At 45.4% G+C, this 19,159-nt stretch overlaps 1 protein-coding gene across 3 annotated transcripts in view; it reads right to left on the bottom strand.

The window, feature by feature from the left end:
- PRKCE (protein kinase C epsilon) overlaps window positions 1–19,159 on the bottom strand; it is a 534,046-nt gene that overhangs the window by 408,881 nt on the left and 106,006 nt on the right. The gene's annotated exons all lie outside the window — the stretch shown is intronic.

Raw genomic sequence — 19,159 nt, 5'->3', positions numbered from 1 at the left:
ATCCAAAAGCTCCAAGAACTAGTTCAATCCTACTAGGCACTATTATAACCCTTCAAACTTTCTCCACAGTCCGTGAGATTCTGAGGTTGAGGAAAGAGAAGCAGCTTGGGTCCCTTGGTACCTTAGAGTAGGCAGAGAGGAAATGCCCTTAAGTTACCACATGAAACCCAAGTGAAGCCTTCCTGTTTCCATGGAAACTGCCAAAGCCTTCACTTCATTGGAACTCAATGTTCTGAAAGGTGCGTTCAGTGTTCCTAATTATTGTCCTCTCAGTAGCCAACAGCAAGATTTTTTTATGGCCATTTTGGACAAAATGGCTATCTTTTTCCAATGAATATGAGCTATTACTATAACCCAAGGCCTAGCTTGGGGTATCTGGCCCTTCCATGTTCAAAGATGATGATATCTCTGTCACAAAAACCTACAGCGACGTGTGCCCCTCACTGTGTGGGGACTAACTCTCTGTTTGCTGTATTTCCACACTTCATTCTCCATTTTAAGAACACATTATGGTTATAGGTTATATAGTGTTTTTCACTTCCAGACTACCAATTGAAGAAGCACTCACAGCATACAACTTATGGATTATATTTACATTTCCGATTTGTGGATTTATCACATTAGTTATTTTATATAGTATGTATATCTAACCTCCATGAGTAGAACACAAACTTCTTGAGTAAGAAGAATGACTTCACTTCTCACTGTATCCTTCTCAGCCCCCAACTTGATCTGGATTGTGAGTCCTTCTGAAATAGACAAGTGCATGACACAGCATGCTCATCCTGAATGGCTTTCAAACCTTTTCCAAGTTGGTTTTCAAAAGCTCAAGACCCCAGCCTGGAGGACTGGGGAGGAAACTGCAGGGAGACAAGAATGCAAGTCGCAAGTCACAAGTTGGTCTAGATCGCACTTCCCTGAAGGCTTCCTTCAAGGAACCTACAATCAAGCTCAGCTGGAGAGGGGAGGGCTGCAGCGGTGCCCAGGCCCTGGAAATCAGCCACCAATGTGCTCTCCAGTGAGTAGCTAAACTCCGCCATTGCTTTTTTGCAACCTCCTGGCTTGCTTTAGCTGACACATGGCCAAACACTAGGACCTGATGACTGAGGCCTGCATGATGACCAGGACGGCATACGGATACAGCCCTGGCTACCCAAGATTTCCCAGGAAAGGAAGAGCAAGACAGGGACCAGTCCACAGGATATTGGGGGAGATGGGCAGGACCCAGAGAGGTGGGCTCAGCATCAAGTCTGATTCTCTGCACAGCTGGCAGGAACATGAGGCCCAGACAGCTAGATTATCAGTGTTGCTTTCTCCAGGAAAGAAGAGGAAAGAGGCTCTGAGGCAGACAGAGCTGATGTTAAACAGTGCGTAGTTGTGACCATGGGCACATTTTTTATCTTCTGTGAGTGTCACTGTTCTCCTGGAAGAGATATGCAGATGTGCGAGATAACATATACACAGTACCTGGCAGATAATAACATACACAGTACCTAGCACATGTCTCACACATGGTACATGTTGGTGCTCTTCTGCCTTCTATGCCTATGTTGAGTTTTTATTTGTCTCAAAAAAATAGAATTGTTCTAATACAAAGCACTTGGGGGAAATCCTTATCTTGGGAGTAAAACACCAGTTTTACTGGTGAGTTTTACTCTAGTCATAAGTTCCAGGCTAACCTGATGTGTGATTTCATTCATTCATCAAATATTTATTAAAGTGCCTACTATGTGCCAGGTATTACTCTAGACGATTAAGATCTATCAGTGAATATAAGAGGGCAAGAAGTCATTGCTCTTGGGAAGTCTACGTATTAACAGTAAAGAAAGCAAACTGTATGACATTTTAGAATGTGCTAAGTACTCTGGACAAAAAAAAAAAAGTAGGATAAGCGGGATCAGGGTGGAGAAGGAGGTAGCAATTTTAAGTTGGGTATTCAGGATTGCCCCATTTTGCCGTCATTGGAGCCAAGAATTGAAGGGAGAGGTTCTGATACTAGAAGTGATCCAAGCAGAGTGAATAGCCAGTGCAAACAGGAAAGGTCTGTTCTAGGACCAGCACAAAGGCCAGTAGAATGAGTTGGGAGAGAAAAATATAAAATGAAACCAGAGAGGTAGGGTAGGGTATACACAGAACACGCAGAGACTCATAGGCTATTAGAAGGTTTGGGGTTTTCACCCATGACGAGGACCCATCATGAAATTCCAAGCAGAGGAATAATATAACCTGAAGACCATGTGGGCTGGAACAGCAAGGGTAGATGCAGAGATATCAATGAAGAGGCCACTAGGATCGATGACCCTGGCAGGAGATGGTGGGGGGCTCAGAACAGGGGGTAGAAATGCAAAAGAGGGGTCAGATCCTGGATTTTTTTCCTTCTTTGACCTTGAATTTTCCATTCTGTAATAGTCTTAGCATCCCCTTTCCATATTCCAGGGAGGTATAAAAATAAGTGGAAAACAATAACTATCTGGAAATGTTTAGGGCTACTTCAATTTAAAATGCCCCTAGAAACTTATGGTGGGAAGAGCAAATTCTTGCTGGTAGAAGGATTTCAGGAGCCTCAAATGTACTACATGAAGCATGAGGCTGAGGATGGGTGGGGAGGGGGTTCCTCAAGGAGTCCATCTTTCCATGTGTCTGCCCTCACACACACACACACACACACACACACACACCAACATTCTTTCTCTCTCTCTCTCTCTCTCTCTCAGGGTAGGAGGACACAACCTCTGAAGCAAGTCAGGAAACCAGCTAGGACGCTTTTTAACCATGTGACCATAAGCAACTTATTTAAAGTCCACAAGACTTAGTTCCTCCCGAGCAAACGGGATAAAACAGAGACAAATGAAGCTTAAGGGACAATGACAAGAACAGATGTGGTTTAGGTGCCTGTCACAATGCCTGACACATAGTACAGTCTTAATAAAGCTTAATTTCTTCTTTACTGCTAACCACCCTTAGGGATCAATCCCACCTTGGGAAGAGAAAGCTGTGGATTATCCAGAATGCAGACGAATCCACTGGTAAATAACTGAGAAGCATCTACACTGCTATTGTTATTTTACTATCCTGTTTACCATGAATAAAAACAACTTCCTTCACCACACCCTGCTGGGACCTTGTCGCTGTGCTTCCTCAGGTCAGCATGATGCCCTGAACGCAGAGACAGCCTTCGGAATGGGAGGAGCAAGATTGCTGCTCAGAGGCATGTGGGGAAGGGTGTACTGGCTCGGCCCTCCAGGAATGGGTCAAAGTCAGGGTGACCAGACCTTTCAGCTTGGATCATCTGTCAGCAGGCAAAGATGGAGAGAAGATGGTCCCAGAGGCCAAGGCCTGTCTGTCTTCCAAGACCTGTGGCTCCAGAACAACTCTGGATAGAACACCACTCTCCCCTTTGCCCTGCTCTGAAGGGTCACACAAAAACACACACCTGACTCCTAACATCGACTGCTTCCAAGGCAGATAACCACGTGCTTTGATATCATGGAGAAAAAAATACAGGAGAGATGGGAAGGAAAGGGATTCAGTGAAAAGAAAGAAAACGCAGCACTCAGCCTCTAAAGATGAGGTTGCCGTGGTAGCCCTGCTGGGATCCTGCCCGGTTGTGTGTTCATAACTCAAGTCCAACACGTATTCAGAGAAGCCCTTCACAAGCACAAGGCTGGAAGACGCGGGTGGCAGGGTGAGCCACCCTGCCAGGCCAGCATCAAATCACCTTCCAAAAGCTTGAGAAGCAGCTGCTGAGAGAGGGGAGGCCTGGAGGCTGTGAGTCAGTCGCAGGCCTGGACCAGCAGGGCTGGCCCTGGAGCTCCAAGGCTGACACATCCCTGACTTCTTCCAGTTCCCTGCTCCTCTGAGAGAGGTCTCACCAACTGAGACAGCACAGGGGGCCCCCAGATGAGCAGCAGCAGGGAGGGGATGGCTGGGGGCCCAGCAGGGAGTTTCTATTTCTAACCTGATGTGGCAGTCAGCAGCAGCTGCAGCTGACAGCGGCAGACAGCTCTGACTGGTGAGAAGCATTATCAGTGGGGATGGTGCTAAGGACCAGTCTGAAAGGAGCAGGGGAGGGGGGGCAGTGCCTCAATGCACTTCCGCCCCCAATGCACTTTCTCCAGAGATGGGTGGCTCTGGGACAGTGAGTGCTCCCAGCAGGGCAGGAGTGCTCAGGGCAACCAGGGAAGAAAGAACTGGGAAATTGGCCTTAAGCTGCTATGGAGCAAAAAGGGGCTCAGCAACTTGGGTCTTCTCCTCATCTTTTCAGAAGCACCATCATTCCTAAGGCCATTTGCCTTTGCCTACTTGAGGACATCCTTCCCAAAAAATTCTAGAATGACAGTGCCCAGAGGGGCCCAAGCAATCAGCTCATTCAAATCCTTACCTTGAGAAAAAAGAGAGGCCTGGGCTAATAGGTAAGGAGGTGGTGTGCCCTAATCATCAGGGCAGCACCTCTGGAGTCATGAAGAGTGAGCATGAACCCCAACTCTGCCTCCCAGTGCCTGTAGAGTTCCATGAGCCTCCATTTCCTCATTTGCAGGAGGAGGGTGATGATAGCACCCTCTTCACACAGCCACTAGGAAGATCAGCTGAGTTGTGTCTCTGATGTACTACTCAAGTCTGGGCACAGGAGTGGTGACTATTGCTACTTTCATCATTGGCATCTTCAGCCAAGCCACACAGCAGCCTAGGAGCAAACCTAGATCTGGGTCTCCCTTGCCCACCACTCCCACCTCACCCCATGCTCCTGCAACCCTTTTCCTGGGAGCATCCTGGGGACAGTGACACAGCCTCTCTGCCTGGTTCATCCATCAGTAGCCAGAACTGGAGGGCTGTGGGTCACAGGAGCTAAGGTAGTTTCTTGGACTTTGATAGCCTGGAAAGGAAACCCCTTCCAGGGGCCAGGCAGCCAATACCCAAGGAAGCCTGAAGAGGAGGGGAGAGAGGAGCCAGGGGAGACCATTGGGCAGGGCATTTGCCTTCTCAGGAACGACAAAGCTCCCTGTTTCCAGAAAGCCTTGGTACTCAGCCCAGACATCACACCAGCCACCTGCCATTACCACCCAAATTGAAACCAGCTTGATTCTCAACACCCAACAAATAGGGCACCCAGTAGGCTGTCACAGGTGCAGAGGGCCATCTCAGGTATGACCCCAGCACTGCCCACTTTGCATTTCTCCAGCACCTTTCCCCGTGAGGACAGGAGAAGGCCCACTCTCCAGCTCAAGCTCCCGCCCCTGAGACACCCTCCCTGACGGCCTTTCCCATTCAGAGTCTGCTCCCAAGAACCCGCAGCTTGGGCCTGAATGGAGCTAACCACACAGCGGATGTTCAAATCACGTTTCCTCATCAACAACCTTTGGCTCCATCACTTAGTGCTTTGGGGCATGTTGGTCTGGCACAGGCTGCAAGCTCCCTGAAGGAAGAGCCTATCTCTCCTCTACCTCATATGTCCCAGAGGGCCCGGGGCTAGGCAAGGTGACCAGAAGATAGTCAACAAGCTTTTTTTAAAACTGATAAGTGGAAATAGTCAAGAAACAATTGGGCAAGTGAACAAAATCTGCATTTACTGGGAGATGAGTATACTGCATTTCCTTCTTACTGTGACCCTTGGAGGCAGACAGGGGAACATCACTCACTAAAAGAGTCCTAACAGGCTCCTGGTTCCACAAGCCCCCTTTTCTCTTTCTCATAAGTCTCTCTGTTTCCCTTTTACCTTAGTTACTTTTACTGCCCTGGCTTTTCGTTTGCACTCAAGCTTTAAGCAAAAGCTCTAACTTAGGCACCAGCATGTCTGGGAGCTAATTCTGACTCTACTGCTTAACCTGGTAGAAGAAGTCACTCAGTCTCTCTGGGCCTCAGTTTCCTCCTCTGTCAAATGGAAACATATTTCCAAGAACAGCTGGGAGAATGAAATGAGACAAGGAGGGATTGCCCTCCCTTCCTGCCCTCTCTGGCCATCTACCGCATGCTTTCAGAAAGGAGTGGGTGGTGGTTGGCCCCTCAAGGCAATGACCGAGCACCCCAATCAGGCGGCTGGAGTTTTATACATATGGTTCTAGCTCCACTCTCTTCCTCTCTACTCCCAGCAGCCTGTGTAAGATCTGAGACTCTTGGAAAGGTTTCCAGCAGGGGCAGAAGTGGGCTGGGGGCATCCAGAGAGGAAGGGACACAGCCTGCCTGTCCCCGGTGGTGGGTAGCTCCCCCCACACACCCATTTCCAGAATCACCCTAATAGGACCACCCCACTTCCTCTGGGTCTCAGGCAAGTGCAAAACCGGAACAAAAGTTCTGAGAAAAGACAAAGGAGGAGGAAGAGGAAGATGGCCAGGATTCAGTCCACATCACAAAGGGCGGCAGGGCACACACAGCAGCATCGTGCCTGTGTCTCAGAGGAGCCAGCAGCTGCAGGAGAGGTCAACCTGGGGCCGGCAGGTTCCCCATCTCTGCCTGCTCACTGGGCAGGGAGCGGCAGCACCGGGGAGAACAACCTCTCATTTGCTGTCTGCAAGGCTCTTTCCCAGCCCACTGTGAACAGCAGCATCTGCCAGGAAAAGGACCTGCTTAATGCAAGCCCTATATAAACAGATCCCGCTCATTCCTTTTGCTTTGCCTTCTTCCTCAGTCCTTCCCTTTGTTTTCCCTTTCACTTCAGATCTTCTAGGTCATCTCCGTCTTGGCCAATACGGGACAACACAGGATGTCAGCCTGGGAAAGTCTGAAATGACCATCCTCTCCCACCCCCATGCTCCCTATTCACCAAGGCCCCCCTAAACATTGCAGTGGCCCCTCCTCATCCCTGAATTTAGGGGTGGCCTGATCCAGTCCTGGAGTACTCCAGAACTAAGAGGACTGCCTAGAGAGAGCAGTATAGTGGTTTCGACATCAATTCTCAATACAGCCAAACTGGCCAGCCCAAACAATGACCAAACTTAAATATTTTCCACCCACATTAATCAGCTCAATAATTCCTTAATGACTTCCTAAGAAAAGTGGGAAAAAAAGCCCTGTTTGTTTTTATTTCATTGGTCTTTTTCACCCGTGGTTAAGGATTTCATTGTCTTCGCATGGCAAGAAGCAGCCTGGATTTTTAGGAAGGAAGAAATAATTGGCTGTGGATGGGGCCAGTCCTGGCAGCCCACAGGTCAAGAGGGAGAGTGCAGTTATAGGGCTGGCATCGTGGTCCCTGTCTCAATTTCATCATCCACCTATGAAGTAAAGATAACCATAGCTGCCGCCTGCCTAAATCACAGGGTGCTTTTGTGGGTTTGGGGGTGGGACCATGGCTGTGCCAGCCTGGTCCTCCTGTGAAGGTATAAAGCTAAAAAGAAATTCAGGCTGCTGAGAAAACAGAAATTCATACTCTTGCTGCACTGCAGAAGGGACGGCATACACCTGACATCTCAGAATCTACCTTCAATGCTACCACCTCTGTGACTGAATAGAACTCAAACACTACAATCTCACGAATTTTGGGGCAATACTCTTACTCTGGAAACAGAAGAGCGACATCATGTCCCTAAAATAAGAAAGCCACAGCCAAGGTTGTGTTTTCCAGACAGAGGAAGCAGAATTTCCACCTTCTGGATGCATCTGGATAGTAATTCCAGCTTTGCCTGACTGCTCTGCGCTTGACCCCAGGGAAGAGAAGTGGGTGGGAAGCAGAATATCGCCTGCCCAAGAGGGCCATCCTGAGAACAAATTGGAACTCACTCTGAAGCTAACGCTTCATGTCCACTATACAAGAACCAGCTAGGAGAAGTGATGGGAGTCCTGTGAGCACAAGAGGACCGTGTTTCCTAGCCTTACTTCTTGCAGAATTGCATATCCTTGGTGGCGATCATGTGTATTTACTCGGACATGCAGGAGTGAGGATGTGACTGAGTAGGAGGGAGGCACAAGCCTGCTGCACTCTGATACGAGCAGGGAGCCACGGAGACTGGAGCTGTGTACATGCTTCTGTCCGTCTGTCCCTCCCTTCTCCTCCTGCAGTTTTATCCAGGGTGCTGGAATTTGAGGGTTTGGAGACAAGTATGCACTTAGCAAAGGCTAACCATCCACATGGTAATCTATATATGATTGATCCTAGATCCTTGGTATGGCCCCAACTAGCAAAGCACACCAAAGCACACCACACATGAGCACAGAATACAAATTTCATGCTAAAGGCAGGCTGGCTTAAGCCCAGAGAAAAGAGAATAATTTACAAACTCAGGAAACAGAATCCCTCCACAATTCTGCACCGTTAAACAAACTTAATGTCAGTGAGAGATAAACTGTCTTTGGAAGGAAAAAAAAATATTTTCATTTTGTTGGGGCCCTAGATCCTACTCATTCCATGTTAGTCAGGCAGGGGCTATTCACCAGCAAATGTGAGTGACTATATGCACACATGACACTTACATGCACACACTAAAACCCACACGTGTGTGTGTGCCAACAGGTGTGTACAGATATACATGCACATACACATACATACATGTGCCTGAGTACCCACACAAACCCACACAGACATACACATAAATGCAGATGGACATACACAGGCGCGCGCGTGCGCACTCCTTCCAGCTGAGCTAAAGGGGAAGCATCATGATATGCAGACATAAAACCCAACAAATGTGGTGGAAGAGAAAATGGCAGCTAAAAAATACCCGTGAGGAGGAAGGAGAAAAAAAGCTCCTCGAAACGCAGCTTGACTCATAGTTTTGAAGGCACAAGGTGGGCGAGGATAAAAAGACCTTCGTCAGGAGCGACAAAGGAAGTCAGCGCAACAGTTGGGGCTTGCTGGCTCCCACACAGCACAAACCCAGCCAGACTCCAGATGATTAAAAATGAGCTAATCTGATTAGGGAATTGTAAATGTGGATGGATTGCCCAGTTCACTGATAAATAGGAACAAATAACTTAAATCTTGCCCCACGGCTCTGCTGCCAAAATTGCCCACAATCTGCTAGACACAGAAACCAGGGTTTGACAAGATGAATGTGTCCGCAGGAGAACAATCAGATGATCGATAAACATTGGTGGCTAAGCCCTAACCTGGGAATGTGGTTGTATAAAGATGTCCAGTGAGTTCCAAGCCACCAATAACCTACTGCAAGGCAAACACACACCATTTGGATATAAGAAACAGTGTCCATGGGTGTAAAATTTGCACCAGGCTTTGTGGTAATGACCATAATTGCTGCTGATATTTAGAGAAGGGACAGATAACTAGAGGCAAGAGCGGGCTTCCCTTCACCTGGCATGGGAAACACACAGAGGATTTGGATAACAGAGGGAAGTTATTCAGATTGTTATCCAGAGATTACAGTATCCATTCTCTTGTTTATCTGTTTGGAGCATTATTCAGGTGGGGGTCCATGTAAAAAGGAAAAGAATTACCTACTATTATCTCCCAACTCTGAACTGTCCTCTTCAAACTCTGCCATATTCTCCCATCCTTCCAGCCAACTATCAGTTGCCTAAGCTTTCGTGGAAGGAAAAGAGGGAAGGAAATGCTGAAACATCTTTCATTTCTCAACCAAATTGGATAGCACCTGCAAGAAGGGATCCAGCTAATGAAATGCGATATGGCTCCTTCCAAAACTCATCCCCCAAGGGATTCACACATAGACCATGTCATTTGGGGTTAATCGGATGTCTCTACAGATAATTAGAATAAGGCCAGGACAGGACCAAGGAAAAAAGCACTTCACAATGTACATTTAGCAATGTAATGGCTTTTAGAGGTTCTGTCCTTGTTTCGACTTTCTGCTACCAACACAATTGTCAAACATCTTCAAAGGTGGTCTCGACCCATAAGAAAGCATCTGAGTGAAAAGAATGTGAAAAGCTCAGCTCCCTCAGATTTCCTTATCCATGACCTTAGATATCTGGGTTTGGGTAACAATCCACAGGGCCTGGCCAGTATTTTTGCTTCTCACCAGGGCACTGGCACTGCTGCCATGGAATAACCTCTCTCCAGAAAGCTTTTGGAAGCTTGGCTCTCAGGATTTTAACTCCTCTGCTTGGTACCATGCTAAATTTTGCTCTATGGGTTATTTCTGCATGAATCCACTATTCCCCCCAAAAAGTTTCCTATCCCTCAGTGTTTCTAGTTTACCAAGCTCTGAGAGGCAAACACCTGTGACAACTGGAAGGGTAGGATAAGAGATGTTCTTAACTCCTAAAATAAGTCTTCCTCCAGTAAAATCATACAGTAAGGAATCCAACTCAAGGATCCTTCCCAGCAGATGCCCATGCCAAGTAGCTAGCAAGTCAACAGAACTTCTGCTGAGAATGAATGCACATTTTCTTTAAGGCAGTTTCTTTGATCCTTAGTAGAACCTAAGAGCAATGATTAGAGAAAAAGTATGCTCCAGTAGTTTGAGTGTGCTGAACTGGAAAATTATTCTGTATGTATAGCCCTCAGTATCACAAAGGCTATGCCAAAGTCTTCCTGTATAAACTCTCTGTAATAGGTACTTGGTTGATAACATACTCTCTTTCTACATAAATGAGAAGATGCAGGAAGTCTCAGAATGAGAAGACGCGGGAAGATTAAGACTTTGGGATAAATACAAGGATGCTGAGATGATACGTATTCATGACATCAGCACTCTTCCAAATTCTGAAAGTGGTTAAAATGGCCCATTAAGAGGCTAATGAAAAGGGGACAATGTTGTGCAGACATTTTACTTCCCTCTTCCTTTAAAAAAACAAAGAGAATCAATGTATTGAGTAATTCCACACTCCTTCTAGAAGGGAAGTATTTGAGAAAACTGTTGCCTTCATCTTATTCTTGTGATTATCTGTGCAGATCCTATTCAAGTAAAAAGTACATCTCCATGGAAGGTAAGCATAAAGACCAAAGTAGGAGGTTTTCATGCTTAGTCACTTCAGTCATGTCTGACTCTTTGCGACCTTATGGACTGTAGACAGCCAAGATCGTCTGTCCATAGGCTTCTCCAGGCAAGAATACTGAAGTGAGTTGCTATGCCCTCCTACACAGGGCCATGTTATTTTTACAAATTTACTCACAAGAAGTCAGACCTTCCATTTTGTCCCACCACTAGGAACCTGAATGTAAATGAAAGAGGCACCTCTATGAAGTATGATGTAAGAGGCTCAGGATATGCCATTCAAAAAACTCCCCCCATCCATCAGCCCATTCTGGCATCTAAAACTGCACCATTAACATTCATTATCGGGAGTTAAACAGTTACACCCCAGGCTTTTTATTGGCTAACTGTGATTTGTTTATCAAACTTCCCTCAACACTTTTTCTCTGCCTCTCTCTGTATCTCCATTAATTCTCTGAGAATTTCTCTGATTTTATTCAAAGTAGACTAGAAGGTGTGCAGACTGCAGGAAAAAAAACAGAAGCCACAGGGATTTCTCTCTTACTCAAGTGAGAAAGTGCTAGAATGGCCTCTCAATTCTTCTTTCAGAATCAACAGAGATCTACACAGCATCCTGAACCAAAAGGTAACAGAACATTGGTGTAAATCCTTTAGATTAATAAATAACCTCCTCTTTCCTTCTCCCAGTTGATTGTCTTGGCTAGAAGTCTGGGGATGAGCAGGAAATTTAATTGACTATGGAGCCTGCAGAACTACACACTTCTATCCACCACAGCTCAACACTGCAAATCCCCATAAACATGGATAAACTTGGGTAGCTTCCAGCAACACAAGGGAACTACCATGCTTGCCAGAGTCCTGAAAGAATTTCTCCCATCTCCAGCATCTCTTTTAAGTTTCCTAGTTGCCACTTGGAAATAGGTGGTTGGGGGGCAGGGCAGTGGGTGGGTGGTGATGTTACGTTGGAACCAACCTCCAGACTTGCAAGTTCACTACAATAAGTTTCTTGGTTATTTCAGCTACCTATATTTACCCAATGTAATTCACTTTTCCTAAACTTGGTCAAGACTGGCTCTTCTGGCTTTAAGTGGAAGAGGGGAGGGTGGCAGGAAAAAGGGGAAATCCCCTTCCACGCAGTAATGCTCTGTGTTCTAAAAGGCAGAGTCTGCCAAGAGCCCAGTTCTGGGAAGCAGCTCCGTGGGCAGCCCAGGATCCTGCTGGGTGGTCTCATCTTTGGGCCTGGGATGTGGGAGTCAATGGTCCAGAGTTCTATTTCCAGCACCATCAAAACTTCAGCCAAGATATTTGATCTCTTTTCATAAGCCCTTTCCCCCAAATGAAAGGGAGAGAAAAGAGGAGAGAAAAAGAAATAGAAGAGGATGACCACAATATGGTGTAGAGAAATACCAGGTATTGAATGAAGACTTTAGCCGCAAACTGTAAAAGGTACTGCTACACAGCATAGTGGCCCTGTAAGGAAGGAATAGAGTTTGATAATGAGGCCAGGTTGGAGCTGGGTACCCTGTGAATTTGATGCAAATGAAGCATCTCCTCAGAACTCCATCCACAGGTCACACCTGAGAACCCAACCTGCCTACCCCATAGATTTCTTTCTATAAACGTATTGTTTGTGTTGTCAATAAACCTCTTCATAGAGTTTAACCTCCAGGCTTTATTCATCATGTGACTTTTTCTCTTTAACAAAAAATAAAGAGAAAAAACCCACTGAAGAATAAAGTACAAATTAATTAGAAGCACATGGCTAAATTTCTCAGAAAGTTATACATGGCTTAAGAACATATTAAGAACGAAACATTTCCTCCATCCAGGCTTGAGGATTTGCTGAGAACAAGGTCCATGTTGATGGGTGGGTTTTAAGGATCTGGCATCCAGAACCACTCCAGGCCAAGGTCACAGGGAGGAAGGCTGGGGCTCAAGTGGGGCCCAGGTTCTTCAGCATGTCTGCTCCTGACAGCAAGAGAACCAAGAGATATCAGAGGTTCCTTTTTCTCTAAAGCATTCAAGTCAACCCATTCTTCATGATACAAGGGCAAGGTCACACAGAATAGAGGAAGGAATTATGGATATTTTTGATATGTGATTTCAACTTTTTTAAATGTAGTCTAAGGCTATGGTTTTTCCAGTGGTCATATATGGATGTGAGAGTTGGATGGTGAAGAACACTGAGCACTGAAAAACTGATGCTTTTGAACTATGGTGTTGGAGAAGACTTTTGAGAGTCCCTTGGACTGCAAGGAGATCCAACCAGTCCATCCTAAAGGAGATCAGTCCTGGGTGTTCATTGGAGGGACTGATGCTGAAGCTGAAACTCCAGTACTTTGGCCACCTCATGTGAAGAGTTGACTCATTGGAAAAGACCCTGATGCTGGGAGGGCTTGGGGGCAGGAGGAGAAGGGGACGACAGAGGATGAGATGGCTGGATGGCATCACCGACTCGATGGGCATGAGTTTGAATAAATTCCAGGAGTTGGTGATGGACAGGGAGGCCTGGCATGCTGCGATTCATGGGGTCGCAAAGAGTTGGACACGACTGAGCAACTGAACTGAACTGAATTCATCTCCAACAGAACAGATGGCAATTTCTTTCCACTCCAAAGATAACAGAACCCCTTCCTTTAGCCTCTGCCATGGACATAATTTGAATTTACTTCTAGGTGGCCTTCTAAATGAACAGCTGAATTGTTCTCAATTTTTATAGGTTTTCAGAAAATGGATAAAAACATTTGGAGAATTTAAACTTGCTGACACCCCCCTCTTTCACTCAGTTTTAGATCAGCATTTCCCTGTGTTTAAGGGTTTTGACTGTCACACTACACTCATCAGAGCTGATATATTAACTTTCACACATGCATATACATACACGTCAAGCCCAAAGAGTGAACCCTGTTGATGGTAGATTAATTAGTTTATCACTGAACTATTCCTTAAATAAGGACCTATTTTGGCTATCATTGTCAACTATAATCATTTATTTCTTTGAACTAAAATCTTCTACCTCCATTTACAGACTCTTAGTAAAACATGTGCTTAAATTTCCTCAAGTAGATTAAAATTTAACCCATCTAATACTGCACAAGTGTAATTTACATGAGTCAACAGTTTCACCTATTGACATGCACACAGGTGGGTTCTACTTTAAGAAGCTCAAAATAAGAAAGTTAGCATTTTTTAAAAAAAGATAAAAAGATGATTATTCTTGGTGTGGAAGGCCTCTTGTTTCCTTCAAAGAGGAGGTTCCTCCAAAAAGTCACCAATAACAAGAACTCCTGCGGTATTATAATTGAAGCACTGGCCTCAGTCCAGTGGTGGGTGCCCATAAGCCTTTCTTGAGAATGAGAACTCTGTAAACAATCATCTATAGCGTTGCTCTGAAGAGATCACAATTCATGACCTCAAAGACTCCTCCCAGCTCTGAGGGTCTGTGACTTGATACTAAAAATCAAAACCAATCTAGAACCCAGAATAAGCAGTATGGAGGGGTAGGGGAAGAACACAGTCAATTCAGTAAAAGATTTCAGATCTAAGTGGAGAAATAGCAGGCATGCAGGAAAGCATCCATCAAAAGAAACAATACACAAAGCTCCCAATCTTTTCACTTTGGTTTGGGATTCTTTCAACAAGAGGGTATAATTCTTCCCTCTGCCATAAAAGACACACTAGAGCTGGCCTTTCTGCTCACTGATATGAGTAGATTAAACTACTTGGCCCTTAGGTCTTTCCTGACTCTGGGGTTCACTGAGTCTGGGCCAGAGGGTGGCAAAAGAGTCTGGGGGGACCCCAATGACTGAAGCAACATTAGGGAGTGTTGTCAAGTGAGGCTGGAGAATCAAGCCCTAGGTTGGATATTACAGAATCCAGATGCTCAGACTCTGAGAGACTAAGGGGAGTCAGTGAGGGCTATCGTCATCTCTAGAGGACATCAGGGGAGAGAGATGGCATGTGGCCAAAGACTTGACATTTCCCTTACTTGGCTGTATAGCACTGAGTCTGGGTTCGAATGATGGGGGTGAAGGATAACATGAAATCATTTCAGCCCCTACCCTTTGGCATAAGCTTCTACCAGACAGACCTCTGCTGTTTTGTGCTTCAAGGGAGTCTCATCTGAGGAGAAAACACCTCTCCCATCCACACGCCCAAAACAAAGCACATCCGAGATCTCCAGGGGCCAGAGAGCCTTAAAGGGCTCTAAAACTACTCTGGGCCTAACAGCCTGAAAGCCTCCTATAACACAGGGCTTCCCATCTCATCTGTAAAATGGGCTGATAGGTATCTGTTTGGTTGCTGTGCAAATTAAAGAAGTAATACACTTAAAGCACTTAGTGAGTACTCAATAAATGGCAGCTATTGTAGTGATGGAGAAATTAAGTCATCAGTGTACTTTCAGATATAGAGTCCCAGGTGAGAGCAGATTATAATATATCTTTTATTTATGTATTTATTTTCATGGAAGTGGAACTTTATTTGAAAGACTAACCAATACACAACTGACAGTTACTTAGACTTGGATATTTAGTCAATATTTTATCCAAATTTAATGAAGTAACTTTGCCATACAATATATCTTTTAGACATCCACCTTCTTTGTCTCCCCGGGCCAGCCCTTCCAGAGACAGCCAAACACAAGAGGACAAGTGGATCCCACTGATAATACTGTCCTTCAAAAGCTTCAAAAAATAAAAATCAATCCTGGTGTTCCAAAAGTTTCCCTCTGAGCCTCTAAAGACGTGTGTCTGAGGCCACTCAGTTCATCTCACCCTGTTCCCAGTGACAGGGGTCAACGGGAGCCGAAGAGAGAGCGAGCAGGGGCAGGAATTTAAGCCGAAACCCAACTTAGCCGGTCACCAGCTTTCCATGTACAGGGGAAGCAACTTGGCATCATCCCCAAATACACAATCACTTTGCATAGAAATAAACGCACACTGATCCAGAGGTCCAAAGGCAGCAAGAATCCCAAATCTTTCAGAAGTAAAAGAGCTTATCAAAATGTGTTCCTCCTCCATTCATGAGAATGAAAATCTTTGTGTAGTTTTCAAGTATTTTTGATATGATAAAATGGCAATGGTACATGGCAGCTATGCCCCTGGAGAGTGGCTGAGCAGAACGTCAACCAGCGGAGCTCAGATGAAGGTGTGGAATAGAAACAAGAGCTGGCTTGACCCTCCCCTCGGTCTCTTATCTGCAGTATTCCTGATGGGTAGTAAGAATTTGCTGGTCCTGAAAGGAACACAGGCTGTCAAAACAAGGAGATCTGGATACTGCTTTTATGGGACTGATGGGACACAGAACTGGTTCAGGTAGAAAAGGGGGGAAAGGGTGTGACTCCAGGACAGACATAGCAGCATGAGGCTCAGAAGAAAAACCTTCGGGATCAGGTGGGAAAGTCCCTATCTCATACAAATGGCCAGGGACTAGCAGGAGGGCCAGGACAAACTGAAAAATGAAAATCCCAACAGGCACAATATGGGAGAGGGAGAGATCTGTGGCCAGGGATTGGACAGGCAGCAAAGACTCAATCCACCAGATCCCAAAATAAGGCCAGCTGCAATCTTCCACAACCATTTAAATCTTCACAAGCTCCAGTCTTTCCAATAAAATGGAGATAATAACAGCACACACTTCTGGAAACTGTTTTGAGGATGACATAAACAGAATGTAGGTAAAATGCTAGGGACAGGGGCATCAATACTTAACAAACGGCAGCTCTTGATAGTAGGAAAAGTTATAAAGCTAATCTACTAGTGTGCAATCTCTTCTGAACTTGTGCCTATCCTGGATTCATTTTTTAAAGTAAAACTACCCTTTCTAGACTTCAAACTGCTTGAAAAAGTGTCAGAGTGAAGAACAGGTACTTTAAGGACTCCGTTAACATAGACCAAGGGATACTGTACTAAAGGGTTGCAGGTGACAGAGGCAAGACCAGCTCCAGACTCTGGAATCAGACGTGTGTCTCCTCTGTGCCTCTGGCTGCCGGGACACTCAGCACCAAATCTGATCCCCAGACAGGGTAATTATATGCTGGACAGTGGGAACCAGAGGAGACAGGATCCACATTCTTTCCCTGGGTATAATCTCACCAAGACCAAGAGGTTTCCCCTCTGGATTTCCACTAGAGAGGCTCCATCAGGATTTCTCTTCTGTCTACTCTTCCAGCAAATGATTCTCAGTTCCTTTTGCATCAAGTCAGAGCCCCCAAAAATCACATACCTGGATCTTGCCAGCTTAGCCACTGGCCTGATTACCTTCACCGTGTCACAACTTGGCACTCAATCCTCCCAATTCATAAAGGTTTTCGTGGCTGATGGATCAATGTTCACTATACCCCTGAATCTTTTGTATAAACTCCTACATGAGAAAATTATTTTGGGAAAATGTGCCAGGAAGAATTTTGCCTCCCCTCAGGAGCTGGTAGATTTTCCCCTTTCTGATCAAGAGAGCTATGTAATTAACCTGGTTTTCATTTTGGCTTGGCTGCCAAGAAGCTCAAAACCAAATGTAGGGCTCCATCAGAGCAAATAGATTAGCCACTTCTTTCTTTTTCGTGTCTCAATTTTATATTTATGTTTGTTAACTTTCTTGTATAAGGTGCTTTCACCCTTCGTAGACAACGGCAGGGTGGGTATCAAGTAAAAGCGAAACGTTCTATACCTAATATTTTCACCTTTTCACACCCTGCCTTCTCTAGGAAAAATTCCATGAGCATCCCAGTCCACAGGGATACCTCCCTGCCTAAATTCTAACAGCTCTCATAGTCCCTTCATGCAGTTCTTTCAAATAAATGCAGCCTCTTACCTGTGCACTCAACTGGCACCTAAGCTAGGACCCAAGGACTGTGTCCTGCACTTTTTAGCAACTCCCATAAGATCCAACTAGAGTCACACATTGAGAACTAAAAAATATCAAGTGCTTGGTAGATCATCCAGTTCAGAGACTCTGAAGGGTTTAACCCAGGATTTCCCTAAGATTATCCACCTCCCCACCCCTAACTCAAAATGCTGAACGCCTGACATTCACTCAGACTTTGAAGAGTACATGATGCCATGGCAAAGATGATCCCTGCGAATGCTTTTAGAAGATTACTCACCCACACTGACTAGCTATTTCTGTCTTACTCCTAAGAGCATAACCAAGGCGCTTCTATACTTAAATCAAACGAATGTGATAACTGACATTTCAGATTACAGCAAAGAGGAGGCCTGCCCTGAAAGAGCAGGAGCTAATTGCTGAACTCGAGGAGGAACAACAGGCCTTCTCCCAGCCGCTGCCACCCCTGCTTCCCCAGGAAGCTCAGGTGCGAGGGCAGAGGCCCAGCCTCCCAAGGGCTTAGCAGCGTGGAAGCCTCCAGGCACCAAGCGGCCAGCTAGCCTGGGCTCCTTCCAACCCGGTCCTGACATGATAAATCAGAGCCATCTGGCTGGCCCCTCTTCTGACACACGTGTCAGTGCCTCCCTCCATCTCCATGCCCCATCTGCCTAACGCGTTCCTTCTGAAGAAGGAGTTCGCTCCCTTTCAAAACGGAACAGCTCATGTCAGAGTAAATGGATGTACTTTACTTCCCAAGAGGTACTTGGGGAAATACCTCTCAGCTGGCACTGACTGACATTGTCTCATTCCAAAATACTCATCTCCTGCATGTGTCGAGAGCTGGGACCCTCACTGTGAGGCCCAAGCAGGAAAGGGCGCCGTATCCAATGAGAAAAGGAGAGTTTGGAAAATCGCAAAGTCTCCCTTATTTATGTATCAATTTTTTTAAAAGAGCTTAAATATGCTTATTTGCTTTAAAACCTTCAATTTTCAAAACTGGCCTGAAATTGTTTATGAAGTTATCATGCAATAGTTGGAATAATTCTGTAAGTTTCTTTGTCCAAACATTGTAATGGGGGTAACACGAAAAATGAACACTTCACAGATATTATTTCAAAAACATATCATTTCAATATATAATTTTATATTACTGATACCAAGATTTGTATAATTTCATAATGCAATCTCTAGAACCATACATGTGTCTTTGATTTGTTTTATTGCCAGGATATTATAAAGAAAATTGAAGGTAGCAATATGCCTTGCTCAATTTACTCAACTCTAGTCCATCAAGAGCATACCTTGAATTTCTAACAGCCAGAAAATGTTACTGAAATGCAAGTCCATGTGCCTGACACAGTGAGGCCAAATGACACCAAAACGTTGGAGTTTGGAACGAGAAATGTTTATCATAGGGCCATGCAAGGAAACGAGTGGCTCATGCCATAAAAACCCCAAATGCCCCTGAAAGCTTTCAGCAAAGCCCTTTTGTAGGA

The sequence above is a fragment of the Odocoileus virginianus genome, chromosome 2 (genome assembly GCF_023699985.2).
Source record: "Odocoileus virginianus isolate 20LAN1187 ecotype Illinois chromosome 2, Ovbor_1.2, whole genome shotgun sequence".
Lineage (NCBI taxonomy): Eukaryota > Metazoa > Chordata > Mammalia > Artiodactyla > Cervidae > Odocoileus > Odocoileus virginianus.
The sequence above is the reverse complement of the archived record's forward strand: the minus strand, read 5'-3'. Positions and strand labels throughout refer to the sequence as shown.